The 14701-nt window shown below is 45.0% G+C and overlaps 1 protein-coding gene across 1 annotated transcript in view; it reads left to right on the forward strand.

Annotated features, from left to right (window-relative positions):
* Nucleotides 1-4444: 4444 nt before the first annotated feature.
* ZNF541 (zinc finger protein 541) overlaps nt 4445-14701 on the forward strand; it is a gene marked incomplete at its 3' end in the record, with an annotated part of 34171 nt that continues 23914 nt past the window's right edge. Inside the window, exons 1-3 of the mRNA XM_082711152.1 lie at nt 4445-4524; nt 4789-4941; nt 5720-5871. The remainder of the gene's footprint in view (nt 4525-4788; nt 4942-5719; nt 5872-14701) is intronic.

Consider the following 14701-nt stretch of genomic DNA (forward strand, 5'->3'; position numbering starts at 1 on the left):
TTCTACAGGACAGTCCCCAAAACGAAGAAGGATCTGACCCCCCCAAAATGACAACAGCACTGAGATTAAGCGCTCTGCTCAGGAAACTCCCCATGGCCTACAGAACACGGTCTGCAACTCCTCCACCTGTCGCTTTCCATGCAAAGTCTTCCCTTCCATGAAACAAGGTGAGTCATGGTACTTGCATCTCGAGCTTAGTGGGAGGATGAAGTGAGATTTGCATATTAGAATGTAGAGAGGAAGGCTTGGTCCATGACACGCACTGTTGAAATATTTCTTGTTACGATTGCTGCTGTGGTTACTATTTATTATTATTACTATCATTGTTATTGTTATTATCATACCTTCAGTCTTGGAGCATCAGTTTGCTGCTACCAGATCTAAGTCTGGCCAGTCTTTGAGTTTCCCAGCCTCATTTTCCCTTTCTTACCCTTTGTCCAGGGAGATTTTCCCTTTTCCCCCAACCACACATCCTCCACGGACATGTTTCAGCCAAGTGTCTGGTACATGGGAAGCAACTGATAGTTGTTGGGCCCACTGATTCCATAATTCACTGGTCCTTTAAGATGCAGATTAGGTCTGGGACTTTTTTTCCCGTTGGCTTCAGTCCTCATAACATTGTCTTTCCTCCTACAGCCCGTGGAAGCTCAGCTCCTCTGTTAGCAGTTAAGCAAATGCCGCTGGTGTTGTTCTTTGAACATTCTGAGCTGCGCGACGTCACATTGGTTTACGACAGGCGGGCGTGCCCAGCCCTGCACAGTTACAGTTACAGCCCTGCACAGTAAAAGTGTGTTCACTCTTCAACTAGATTTTATGGTCAAGTATGAAGGTACTAAGGATTCTCGATTTATTCTCTCAGTTGACAAATACTAAACACCTGAGGTGGTAAAAAGGATGGGTTTATTCCTGTGACTGCCTCTTCCTAGCTGTGAAAACTCGAGCAAATTACTTAACCTCTCTGAGCCCATTTCCTCATGGGAAATGTTGTGAGGGTTACGTTAATACAAGCAGAGCTTGATAAATGCTTTCTATTTATATTATTCATTATAATTTGGGGGACCAATGGTCAAGCAAATTCCAGTTTGCTTGGAATTGAAGAGCTTCGGGAGGACATGTGGTTTTCAGGGCTAAAATCAGGAAAGTTCTGGGCACCTGGGACTGAGTTGGTCATCCTGATAGAATCCTGTATTTTTAATAATAGTATTTATTATTATAGATGATAATGTCTAAAATAGCTTATATTTATTTATTATTATAGATGATAATGTCTGCTGAGTGATGCCAGACCACACTTTCAAAGAGCATATAGTCTGGGAGGAGATGCAAAAGAATGACAAAAATAACACAAAATATTTAGTAACACATGAAAAAAGCTAGAAAGGTTACTCAAATAAAAATACCTACCCTAGGAGGCACCCCAAAGAGTGTTTCACTCGAGCAGAGAGTCGAAAGTTATTTGTTGAATGACTTGCAAGATGGTCGAGCACAAATGGAGGGCTCCGTATTTATCGGGTCAAAGAAGCTGTTCTAGTCCCCTCCGCCCCGCTTTTTTTTTTAAGCCAGAGGAATAGTGTTCTATTCCCATGGACTTGGATTTCCATGGCTAAATATTAAGAAGCAGGGATGTTTGCTTGCTTGTTTTTTTTTTCCACCCTCTCTTGGCATTAGGGTTGTTCAAGTCCTCATTTCAATGAGAAACATCTCGCCAGTATCCCCAAGTACTGTGTTTCAGGGTAGGGGAAAGCCAGTCATTTTGATCCTACAATAGCCCTCCCACTGATTCATTCGCTTCCCAAAGGTGAATGTGCACTGCGTTCAGAGCGCGGCCACCCTTCCCTTGAAAGTGTCTAACGGAGCACCCCCCAGTGTTAGTAGATTCTTGGAACAAAAATAGTGATTCTCCAAGTGTGGCCTCCCACCCAGTAGCAGCCACATCACTGGAAAACTCATTAGAAATTTGCATTCTCCGGTCCCACATCAGACCTCCTGAGTCAGCCCTCCAGGTTCACTTTTGAGAAACACTGCGCCAGACAGAAGAAGCCAAAGGAAGTCTTCTGTGAAAGAGATGTAGGGGTGCTTTTTTACTCTCTAAAGCTTAAAAATACTGAGAAGTTCAGTTTTTATTTAATGACTTTTTTAAAAAAGATTTTATTTATTTGACAGAGATAGAGACCGGGAGAGAGGGAACACAAGCAGGGGGAGTGGGAAAGGGAGAAGCAGGCTCCCCGTGGAGCAGGGAGCCCGATGTGGGGCTCGATCCCCGGATCCCAGGATCATGACCTGAGGCAAAGGCAGAGGCTTAACCTACTGAGCCACCCAGGTGCCCCAGTATGTTCACCTATTTTAATGTTAAACCTATTTTTGATGAATGAGTTAAGTCATGGTGCTTTAAGGTTAAGCACTTCACTCCTTGTATGGCTGGATCTTATTCCATTACCAGGATCTACCACGTTTAGCTTATCCACTCATTGGTCCTTGGACATTTGGTTGTTTCCACCTTTTGGCTATCCTGATGAGTGCCCACAGGGGCTTTTTAAGGCATCTTTATCTGGGAGGGTCATCTTGACGGGAAATGCCCTTCCACACACAAACTATAAACATCAGTCTCCACTAGAAAATGGGGACAAAGGCCATCCGCCCAGATGCCAGCCTCTCCCCTAGAGAGAAGACAGCCATTCTGAGACGGGCTCTAAAGACCTTCCTCCCCTTAAAAAAAAATTATTTGATAGAGACACAGTGAGAGAGGGAACATAAGCAGAATGAGTGGGAGAGGGGGAAGCAAGCTCCCCACCAAGCAGGGAGCCTGATGCAGGGCTCGATCCCAAGGCCTGAGATCATGACCTGAGCCGAAGGCAGAGGCTTAACCCACTGAGCCACCCAGGTACCTCACTTTAACTGTTTGTGAAAAAAATGAAATGTATGTCCTAAATTGAAAGCAGGTGTTTAATTCCTGTCTTTGCAAATGGAGCCACATCTTCCTGCCTTAGGGCCTTTGCACTTGCTCTTCCCCCAAATATTTTTATAGATTCCTTTCCTCACTTCCTTCAGGTCGTTGCTCAGTGTAACTTCACCAGAGAGACCTTCACGGACCTGTATCAAATAGTATCCTCTGACAATCTCCATCCTCTTTCCTTATTTTTTCTTTCCACACTGCATTCTGAAAGTATTTGCCTGTCCCCAGTTAGAGGTATGCTTTTAGTACCGGAGCCACTAGCTACCTGTGGCTAACCTTGAAATGCCACAGGTCTGGACTGAAATGTCCAGGGTTTCAAAAAAAAATAGGCAACTTGCTGAAAATTTTGTATTGGTTACATACTGAAATAACCTTTTGGGTTAAATTGTATTATTAAAGTTAATTTCACGTTTTTGTATTGTTTCATTAGGACAGCGCTACTCCAGAACATAAGCTAGAGCAGGGTTGTCTGTCTGACTCAGACGCAGGTCTAGCTTGGAAAGAAGCTCAATAAATATTTGCTGAACAAAGGAATCCAAAAGTAGAATGCCGGTCTTTTTCTTCTCCTTTCTGTTCTGTCTACCCCAGGGACCCATTTTCGAAATCAACTAAACTTTACTGAGGTATCATTTATGCAAACGTCACCCGTTTTAAGTGCCCAATCCAAAAATTTCTAGTACATCCACCCTGTTGTACAACCATTGCCGTAACTCACTTTTAGAATCTTCCCATCACCCTAATCCGATCTCCTCGTGCTCAGGTACGGCGGATCCCCAGTCTCAAAACCCAGGCAACCGCAAAGCTATTTTGTGTCCTAGGATGTTCAGCGTTCACCTTCTAGGGTATGAATTCCCGTCTCCGCTCTTCCAAGGTTCAAACTCCTGGACCCGTCAGCGCCCTCTGGGCACTGCTCACCCAGTTCCCACCTCTCCCTCAACACGGCCCAGCACCGTGCCGGACCCACAGACGGCTGGGAGCCGGCACGTCGAAGCGCGGCAGCCCCGAATCGTCCCAGCCCACTGAAGGGCCGGTCTCCGTGGCTCCCGCTCGCGCAGTGGCTGCCTCGGGAACACAAGGGGCTGCCTCGCTGGGCTCCACTACCCGGCCAGGGTGGCCCCCGCCTCGGAGCTCCCACCGCCGGCCACCGCCTCTCAGAGCGGCCACAGGGAGTCCGAGTGCCCTGCCACTACGTTCTAAAGTCGCCCTCCAGGAACAATGGCCGGGGCTGCCGGCCTCCCGACCTCCCGGCCTCCGTGTGGGTGCGGGTGTTGGGGGGCCGGCCCCTCCCCCCGCCGCCCCTTCCCGGGCTCCGCCTTGACACTCTCCCGCCCTCAACGGCCCTCCTCGCAAAATGGCGACCAACCGCCTCCTTTCCCGCCCGCCGCTGGTCACCTGACCGCACCAAAGCCCCGCCCCTCGCGTGGCCCCGCCCCTCGGCGGAGGCCCAATAGCTGCGGAGACTTCGCCACCGGGCGGCACGCGCCGGGAGCCCGGGCGGCGCGAGGGGCGCGCGAGGCCGCCCTGGGCGTCGTGAGGCGACCCGCAGCCACGCACGCGCGCCCGCGCCGCGGGTGAGCCGGCCGCTCCGGGGGGCCGGCCGGGGTGCGCGTGCGCGCCCGGCCGGCGGGCAGCGCGAGGGAGGCAGGGGGCCGCTGGGAGGCCCGCCAGGCGCGAGGCTCGAGGCCGGCGCGCGAGCCCCCGGGGGCGGGTAAAACCCGGTTGCTGCTGCCCTTGCCCCTTCCCTTTCCTCCCTACCCCCCCCTTCCCGCCCCTCCTCACTTTTCAACCCCTCCCCCCCTCTTAAAATCTAATTCGTTTATATATTTGTTTTTTAGGGGGTCCATCTCCTTTTCGAGGAGCGCAGCAGGCGCCGCGGGCACCCCTCACCCCGCGACACGCACGCACCTTCTGCACCCCAACAGCTCCGGGCCCCGCTGCACCCCCGCAGCCACTTACCCCTTGGAGAAGACTCTCCTCTGAGGTCCCTGGTCCGCTGCATGCCCTTTCTTTCCTCCCCCGCCCCGCAGGCCCCAACTGCCCCCTCACAGCTCTCCAGCTCGCGCCTCGGGGCCCTACCGACCTCCGCACTTTCTGCACCGAGGCCTTGCATTTACCCTAGCTTCCAGGCCTTCTGCTAAAAATCCCCTTTTTTCTGAATAGGAGACCGAGATTTGTTTATTTATAGGATCTTCCAGCAAAAACAAAAATCCCTCCTCTCTTATTTGATTATACCCCTCGTCCTCCTTTTAGGAACTTCCTCTAGCCAAAAAAAAAAAAAAAAATTAATAATAATTATATATATATATATATATATATATATATGTATATGTATTTTTCATTTCCAGATTCTTCCTCCATTAAGGATCACTTTTCAACAAAAATTGTTTCTTCCCACCAATAGTCCCCCTTTTTGTAGTCTCTTTCTGCTGATAACAGACCAACTCGGTTCTTCCAATATCTCATGTGATATTTGTTTTTCCAACCCTTTTCAGCAAAAATCCTTTTTCATCACCAGTTCTACCCCAATTAGGCTTTTCCCGGCAAAACCCTCCAGGTCCCTTACCAAGGAAGGACAATAAGGAAAGGAAGAAAAAAATAGATTTCCCTTAACAACAAAGCCCCTGTACCATCTAGATTGCCCAGATTTAGTATTGCTTTCTTCCTTCTTCCAAATATTGTCCATCTTTCCCAATTTCACACCTGTGTGCTTGCTTCTTTGGGGACCCAAGTTCTGAATGCCTCTTCCTTTCCACCACCTGCTTTCAGGGCAAAAGAAGTTGGATGAGTGTCCTGAATTTACTACCCAGAATTCCAGGAGGAAATAGCCAGTGGTCTGCCGATTGCCTGAATCCCCTCTCTGAGGGGCTTAACCTGGGCCCTCCTGTTCCCTGGAGATTCACTCGTTTGCTCTTCTCCTGGTGAGTTTTCTTCTTTTGTCCTTGTCCAAAGATTGTCAGATGAATTCCTTTCTTTCTCAGAAGGGTTTCTAATTGATCCAAGAGTCTGTGTAGGGATGGTGAAACAATTACAAGTTGCTGCTTTGGGAAGTCAGATAAGGAAAAGGTTATTTGTAGTGCAAGCTGACTTCTCTGGAGGAATGTAGACATTTATTAAACTGATGTATGTTTCATTGTTGATTGCAAAAATGCAACCCCCCAACCCCCTGCCATGGCTCAGGGTAGCAAGTTAGATACCTCCAGGGACAGGCAGGCAAAGGCCTACAGTGTGGTAAGCCAGACTGTGTGCCCCATCTAAGTGATACCTACCAGTCAGTGCAAATGCCAGGACACTGTTGCCAGAACTTAATTTCGTTTTTTGTTGTTGTGGTGGTTTTTTGTTTTGAGACAAGACCAGAGACCAGAACATTTTCTTTATTTGAAGCCTTAAATGGTGATCATGAATTTCAAAGGCATTTAAAGACAGCGTGAAGCCCTTACAAAACATGCCACTGGCCATCACTATGGAATATTTGCTTTAGGGTTTCTTTCTGTGTTAGCCACATGTGCACATGCAGGACTTTTCCTTTTTAGAGCTGCAGTTCTCAAACTTTTTGGTGTTAGGAGCCCCTTATACTTAAAAATCATTGAAGACTCCAGAGAGGTTGTGCGTACAAACTGTATATGCTGATATTTGGTGCATTGGAAGTTTAGTAAGTTCTTAAAATATTTATTCATTTAAAAATAACACTAATAAACTCATTGTATATTAACAAAGTTGATTATTTTTAAAAAATTTTTCAGAAGACTGTATTTCAGAACACAAAAAATTTGGTGAGAACAGTGACATTGTTTTATGCTTTTAGAATCATTTGGAATCTCATATCTGCTTCTGCATTCACCCTTTTGAGGTATTCCCTGTAGCTTCTGGAAAGTTTCACTGAGAATGAAAAAGGCAGATAATGTCTGAATATTATTATGAACATAGCTGTGACCTTGAAGACTTGCTGGAAGGCTCTTGAGGACCCCAGGGCTCCCCACTCCCACCCACCTCCCTTTAAAAACTGCTGTTCTAGATGTTAATGCTTTTTTGCATTTTATGCTAGGATCAGCTTTTGGAATGAGAAGCTCTGAGGTCTCTTTTCCTCCCTTAGTTAATTCTCTGGTAAAAAATTTTCCTGGAAAGCATAGTCCTTGCCTTCTGATTCCTCCATGTCTTCTTTCTCTTTCCTGATAAATCTTATCTTTTATTTTTTTTCTAAGGTTTTATTTATTTATCTGACAGACAGAGATCACAACTAGGCAGAGAGACAGGCAGAGAGAAAGAGGAGGAAGCAGGGTTCCTGCTGAGCAGAAGCCCTATAAGGGACTCGATCCCAGGGCTCTGGGATCATGACCTGAACTGAAGGCAGAGGCCTTAACCCACTGAGCCACCCAGGTGCCCCTAAATCTGCTCTTTTAATGAGCAATCAGAGGAGAAGAGTTAACCCTCTTGTTAGAATTATTTTGGTTCCATGGCCAGGGGGAGGGAGTGTCCTTTGGTTGGTCAGCTTAAGAAACTAGCTACAGAATGTAGGGCAGAAGTCCCAGGCTCGGGGACGGAATCCTCGTGTACAGAGTGGTTACCTGGCAGGGCTTTGACATCAGATTCCCCCGGGGTAGTCAAAAACCTTGATTTTGAAAACAAAACAAAACAAAAAAACCCAAAACCTTGATTTTGGGCAAGTTACTTTACTTCTCTGGACTTAATTTTCCTCATCTGTAAAATAGGGTTAAAACGAGAGGATGTGCCCGAAAGGGGCGTTGTGGGGATTTGATGATCCATAAGTGATTGAAGGAGGGCCTGGCGCATGGCAAAGCCAGAGAAGTCTGCTGCTATTGCTGGGTTTATGATGATGATGAAGATGACAGGGGCCAGGCAGGAAGAAATTGAGGACTGTGGCAATGTCTGTTAGGAGGAGGCAGTTGTCCCTCACTTCTCTCCTACAGAGAACTCTCAGGAAATGCAAAACCTAACAATTTTCAAGAGAAGCCAGACATTAATATATTTAGTTGAAATCTCCCCATTAAGAAAAATGTCGGTGACAAACCCAATTGCAAAAAAGAAAGCACCACATGGGCTGGACAGAACAGGCCTATAGTGGTGATAATGTTTGGGGTGGGAAAACAGGGAACGAATTTGCACCCCCAGGGTAAAAGCTGCAAGTCGCTCTTATTTCCCAGCTTCGGGTGTGATCACTTTCTTTGTGGTAACACTGATGCAGAGAGGGAAAGGAGAAAATGGTGCTTGGCGGGGGAAAAAAAGGAAGGAAAGAAGGAAGAAAAGCAGGCAGAATGGCAGGTTGGAGCTTTTCAAAAAGGAATGGGATTTTGTCACTCATTGGCAAAAGGAAAGCAGAAAGCTATCTTTGACCAGAGTTAGTTCCGTGCCAGGCAAGATGCTGTTGAAGGGTTTCATTTGGTAAAGCTACTCAGAGAGAGGTTAGTCCCAAGGAAATCAGGTCCTAAGGAAATCAGGGTCCTAAGGAAAGAGCTCTCCAGGGGCCTGGCAGAGCATAGAAATGAGTGAGGTGGGAGAGGGTGAGAGATTAGGTTTTGGTGGGGACCCTGGCAAACCGGACAGTGTCTGCTCAGTCCGAGCAGCTGCCCTTCTCAGCTCCAGCTGTGGCTTCATTGTAATAGCAAAGTTCTCTTGAAAGTTGTTATTGCAATTGACAGAGCTTCAGGTTTTTGTTGTTGTTGTTGTTGTTTTAGCATTAAGACTTATTTATTTATGGTAAGCTCTATGCCCAACATGGGGCTTAAAACTCGCAGCCAGGAGATCAAGAGTCACGGTCCCCAAACTGAGCCACCCAGGCGTCCCCCTTCCAAGATTCTGAAATAGAAGTCGGAAAACATGCCTCCAGTAAGAAAACTGCAGAGCAGCGCGCATCCAGTGTGGTAGCTGCCAGGCACTTGTAGCTATGTACACTAGCATTTAATGACACTTCAATAAAATACATAATTTAGCTGCTCAGTTGTAGCTCCTGCATTTCTAGGCGCCCATCAGCGGCTTGTGGCTGGCGGCTGTCATCACACAGCACCGATGTAGACGGTTTCCATCAGCACACAGAATTCTTTAGGACAGCGAGGCTCAGTCCAAAAGAAGTCTACAGATTTTTCGACTTGACAACAAATAGAAAAATATTCAGATTAATTGTGGGTGAAATAAAACCCCTTCATACAGGCGGTGTTTAGATTGTTCCCTCCTTTCCATCCAAACGATGCCCCAGTAAATGTTCCTTACCAAAGTGTGTACCTGTTGCTGCAGGCTAGAATGTATGGTAGACTAATTTCCCAAGAGGCTGTAGCTTTTCACAGGAGAATCCCTGTCTCCTTACACTCCCTCCAGTCATAGAATGACAGGCCTTTTTAAAAAGAAAAACATTAAAATTGCTTTGTATCCCTAGCGTTGGCTTAAGTTGTTTTTTTAAACTATTAAACAAGGCATAAATGATGATAAAACAAGGCATATGTTCCTAAAGCTTACAGTTCTTGTGGCACCATAAAGCCAGAATCAATTTGCAAATTAAATGTAAAACAAAGCAACCAAACCAATGTAATTCAAATTACAAACATCAGTTTAGTGGGAGGGGTGCTATTTTGCTAAAACTGAACAGCTTTCTTGAAACAAACATCTTGTCGAAGGCTGTACTGGGCTGCTGTGGGTTTAGCAGACCCTGTTATGTCTCAGGTCTCCTGTCCTTTTCCTCAGTTCAAACTGCCACAAGACCTCCATTTGTACCCTGATGTCTGTTAGCTTTTAGGTGACCCCAAAGACCTTGTTATGAGCTAAATCCACCTCTGTCGCCTTCTCATTAGCCTGTGGCAATTAAAATCATCCCTTTTGGCATTCATACAATTATAAACATATCCCGGGTGTGGAAATCACATGGTAGTACTGGGTTATAAGGTAGTAAACCAATAATTCTCATAGACTGATTTTCTTCTCTTAGGTTGTTCTCTGAATGAAAGCACTAAATTATAAAATTCTTGGAAAGAATTGGGAATGTCGGCAAGGTTCCAGGGGACCACAAACCCTGCTCCACAGGGATTAACAGGGAGCCCTGTATCTAGAAGGTGCTAAAACTTGTTGAATTGAATTTATCTGTTGACAGAACAAGAACAAGTTCAATATTGGCTGAGCAGGGGGTTGCTTTACAACCTGGAAAAGGATGTAAATATCAAAACACGGCCTTTGGACTTTGGGCATGCCTGCCCCAAGTGGTAATGAGACCAGTTTGTCCTGTGGACTATGGGAGTATGCTGGAAAGCACATGACTTGGCCTGTGGGGAATTCTGCCCCATCCAGAACCTTTTGTGCTTTCTAGATTATTTGGTGTTATGCAGTGTAAATTTATTTATAATGAATTAGTATTGTGTAGTGGGTAAGAACACAAGCTATAAAGTCAGAATATCTGGGTTTAAGGTCCAGCTCAACACCTCGTTAGACATGTGACTTTGGACAAATTACTCAGCATCTCAGAGTCCATCATGTCCTTTCCTTCTTTGTAAAATGGAAGTGATACAGCTCCAACCTCCAGGTTGTAGAGAGAAGAAAGTGAACTCGTGCATGGAAATCTCTGAGAAGGAGAAAAATGCTTCATATTTTATTTTATTAAACATGGTTTCATGTTTATTTTAAACAACATTTTCTATTTTCTTTTATTAGCTTGTTTTTATTATTGGAATCTGAAAAGAAGAGATGGCTTCTTTCCTCTTTATAGTGCTGAAGAAATTTGTTTTGCCTCAAAATATAAATTTCTATGGCCCACACTCCCTTCTCTGCAATTTGGAAACCAGAAAAATTCTGACAATGCCACAGGGTCGCAGACCTACTGGGTGGGCAAACCTGAACTCACAGGTTACCTTTTATAGTATTTAAACTCCGTTCACTCAGAGTCATCACAGGTGTTGATGCAGAAATAGTGATTTGGTTACCAGGTGCTACCCCAGATCAACTGAAGTTTACTTAACATACAGTGTTTTTCATTGATTTACCCATATTCTGAATTCTAGAACTCACTTGGGTCTCAGAGTTGTACTCTTGTGGGCCTGTGTTCCCCTTTTGAGCTCCCCCAATAGGCTCCACACCCAGATTGCAGGTAGCTGCATGAAATGCAGGTGTTCTGGGCATAGCTGTTCGACTACTTTTCAACCTGGAAAGTTTAAAAACAGTAGAAACCAATAGCCTAGGAGTCTGGACCCGAACTCCAGTTACTCTAGGATCCACCAGATTTGTTACCAGTGAGTCATCAAGGATTTCCTAAATGTTTAGGCGAGGATGGAATTATTCATAATAGCCCAAAATGGAAACAGCCCAAATACGCATCAACAGATGAATGGATGAAGAAAATGTGTTATATGCAGACGATGGAAAATTGTCTGTCCGCAAAGTCATGAAGGAATAGTGCACACTGCAGAGTGATTTACTTTGAGAATGCTATTCTTCCTGAAAGCAGCCAGATGTAAAAGGCCGATACTGTTTGATTCCATCGTTTGTGTGAAACAGTTGGCCCTCTCATTGAGCCATACTTTGTTTGCCTACCTTGTAATTATTTTTGTTGAGAAAGTGGACATTTTTAATATTGTAATGTGGTGACTCTTGGAATCAGATTCTCCTTCCCTCTACCCCAAGTTTTGTTGCTGGCCACTCCTTATGAGTTATAATGTTTGGCTAGTGACTTTTGTAGATGCTCGCTGTAGACTGTATTCTTTGTCATGCGTGGTCAGCAAAGTCTCTGTTCTGTTAGTCTGCAGTCAGCTATGATTTGTCATAGATTTCCTTAAGTGCCTGGAGTCAAAATACATCTGGTCATTGCAGTGGGGCTCTATGTTGAGAGTTGGGACACAACTTCTACGCTCAGCAGGAGTTCACAGACCCAAAGTCAGCCAGAAGTAAGAGCTTAGTGCCTTCACAAGTGTTTTCTGAGCATGTGCCTGCCCTGGACACATGGCCTTCTTGATTCCTTGAAACATGTGGATGGTTTTTTGTTGTTGGTTTTTTTGTTGTTGTTTTTTAAAAGATTTTATTTATTTATTTGACAGACAGAGATCACAAGTAGGTGGAGAGGCAGGCAGAAAGAGAGGAGGAAGCAGGCTTCCTGCTGAGCAGAGAGCCCAATGTGGGGCTCGATCCCAGGACCCTGAGATCATGACCTGAGCCGAAGGCAGAGGCTTTAACCCACTGAGCCACCCAGGCGCCCCAATGTGGATGGTTTTTATTTTTAAAGTTTATTTTATTCTTAGTTAACTAGAGTCCGTAGTTACATGAGGATTCACTCTTTGTGTTGTGCAGTTCTGTGGGTTTTGGCTAATGTATAATGTCTTGTACCTACTGTTACATGAATCACACAGAGTAATTTCACTTCCCTCAAAGTCCCGTCTTGCTTTACCTATTCATCCCTCCACCCTCCCCTCAAACCCTGGCAACCACCAGCCTCTGAGTGTCTCTATAGTTTTGTCTTTTTCAAAATGCCATATGGTTGGAATCATATAATATGTAGTCTTTTCAGACCAGCTTTTTTCACTTAGCAACATGCATTTAAGTTTCCTCCATGTGTTTTTGTGGCTTGACAGCTCCTTGGCTTTTTTTTTTTTTTAAGATTTTATTTATTGAGAGAGAGTGTGTGAGCAAGCACAAGCTGGGGGGAGGGGGAGAAGGGCAGAGGGAGAAGGAGAAGTAGGCTCCCCACCAAGCAGAGAGCCCAGTACAGGGCTCAATCCCAGAACCTGAGCTGAAGACAGATGCTTAACTGACTGAGCCACCCAGGTGCCCCTAGCTCCTTGGTTTTTATTGCCAAATAACATTCCATTGTACACAGGTGCCAGAGTTTGGTTATCCGTTCTCCTATTGGGAGATATCTTGGTTGCTTCTAGTTGTTTGCAGTTACAGATAAAGCTCCTATAAACATTTGAGTGCAGGTTTTGTGTTGACATAAGTTTCCAGCTCACAGGCAGTTACGGAGGAGTGTGATGACTGGATTGTACAGTGAAACCATGCTTAGTTTTATAAGAAACTGCCAGCATGGAAGCTTTTCAGAGCCCTGACTCTTCAAAGCCTCTCACTGTCCAGCTCTTCCTCCCCGACTTTCAGTGGCAAATTTGTTTTTGGCCCCGATTAATATCCTTTGCCCTGGGCTGCAACATCTGCCACATTGTTTTTATTTTTTATTTTCTGAGCATTTTTTGTTGAAGTATAATTAATATACACTTATATTAATTTTGTGTGTACAATGTGACCTTTAATATTTTCAACAAATGCCATCCTCATGGCTGTTCTCTCCTGAGAAATTCCAAGTTAGGTAAAATCAAGGCAAGACCTCCGTGTTAGACCTCCATCTGACAGGTCAAGACAGACAAGCTCAGGTGTGAGAACAAGATCTCTGCTGCCTTCTGCACTAGGATCCCACACCAGAATGTGGCTTCTGCCTTCAAAACCACAGCTGGTGTGGGGGGGAAGGGGGATGAGACAGGAATAAGTTAAAATGCCACAGGACCATGTTTCATTCACCCTTTGTCTTGCTAAGGGTTGGTTTGTTTGCAGTAAACCATTGGCTATTTTCCAGAGTTCCAATAAAGCTGACTTTTTTCATTGTTTCTGCGGTGGCATGGGTAGGAAGTTTTTAAGTTACTAACTTAATCTTTTTCCTTCTTACAGGGCTATGCAGATAGTCTCTTTCCTCTTGGGTCAGTTTGGTAATTTGTGTCTTTTTAGAATCTGTCCATTTTTCTCCAAGTTACCTTCTTTGTTGGCATGCAGTTGTTCATAGTAATCTTTTATAGTCTTTTCTGGTTTTGTTTCTGCTTTAATTGCAAATTTTAGTCATTTGAGTCTTTTTTCTCTTTTTGGGTGTGGGTTAAATTCTACTAGTTCAGATGTTACATAGTTTATTCCTTTTCTTTTGGTAGTTAAACTTGGAATTTTTTTTTTTTTAGCATGGGTAAAGTACAAAGTTAAACCTTGTCTTTTCTTTCCCAAATGGTTCAAAACTTGTATTAGCCTTTGAGCCAAGGTCTATGTGCAACCTCTTATGCCTTGTCTGAAAACGTCTTTGTTGCACACTCTTAATACTAGTTTCCCTGCATGTTGAGTTCTGAGCTGGCTCTCACCCTGCATTCATCTGCTGGCAGTGCTATACCTGGTCTCCTAGACTTTGCTCTTTTGAGATGTTTGCCAGCAGGCTAGTCATCATCCCTTTGTAGACTGTCTGCCTCTTCTTTCTGGTCCTTTGTAGGATTTTCTCTCTGTCTTTAGTGGTCAGCAGTTCTACTGTTGTGGGTTGAGGAGTGAATTCACTTTTACTTATCCTGCTTGTCTTTGCCCCACTTGGTATTAACCAATTATCTTCAGGAATTATGAGCTTAATTCTGGTGTCCCTGCAATTCTGGAAACTTCTCCGCCAATATCTCTTTAAGATGTCATTTCTCCTGGGGCGCCTGGCTGGCTCAGTCAGTGGAGCCTGCCACTCTTCATCCTGGAGATGTTCGTTGTGAGTTCAAGCCCCACACTGGGTATAAAGATCACTTAAATATAAAATCTTTAAAAAATATATGTCATGTGTTCTGTGTTCTCTCCTCTTTGTGGGAGGGACGCCTATCAGACACTGTTAGTCTTTTGCATTTGCTTCTCTGTTTGTACTCTCTCAGCTTCCGATTTGTGTTTTCCATTTCTTTCTCTCTCTCTGCTGGATCCTGGGGGTACTTCCTCAGATTGCTCTGTCGATTCATTATTTCTCTCTTCAGCCCTGTTTCTTCTGCTGCTTAGCCCTTC

Source organism: Mustela nivalis (genome assembly GCF_964662115.1).
Source record: "Mustela nivalis genome assembly, chromosome: 18".
NCBI lineage: Eukaryota > Metazoa > Chordata > Mammalia > Carnivora > Mustelidae > Mustela > Mustela nivalis.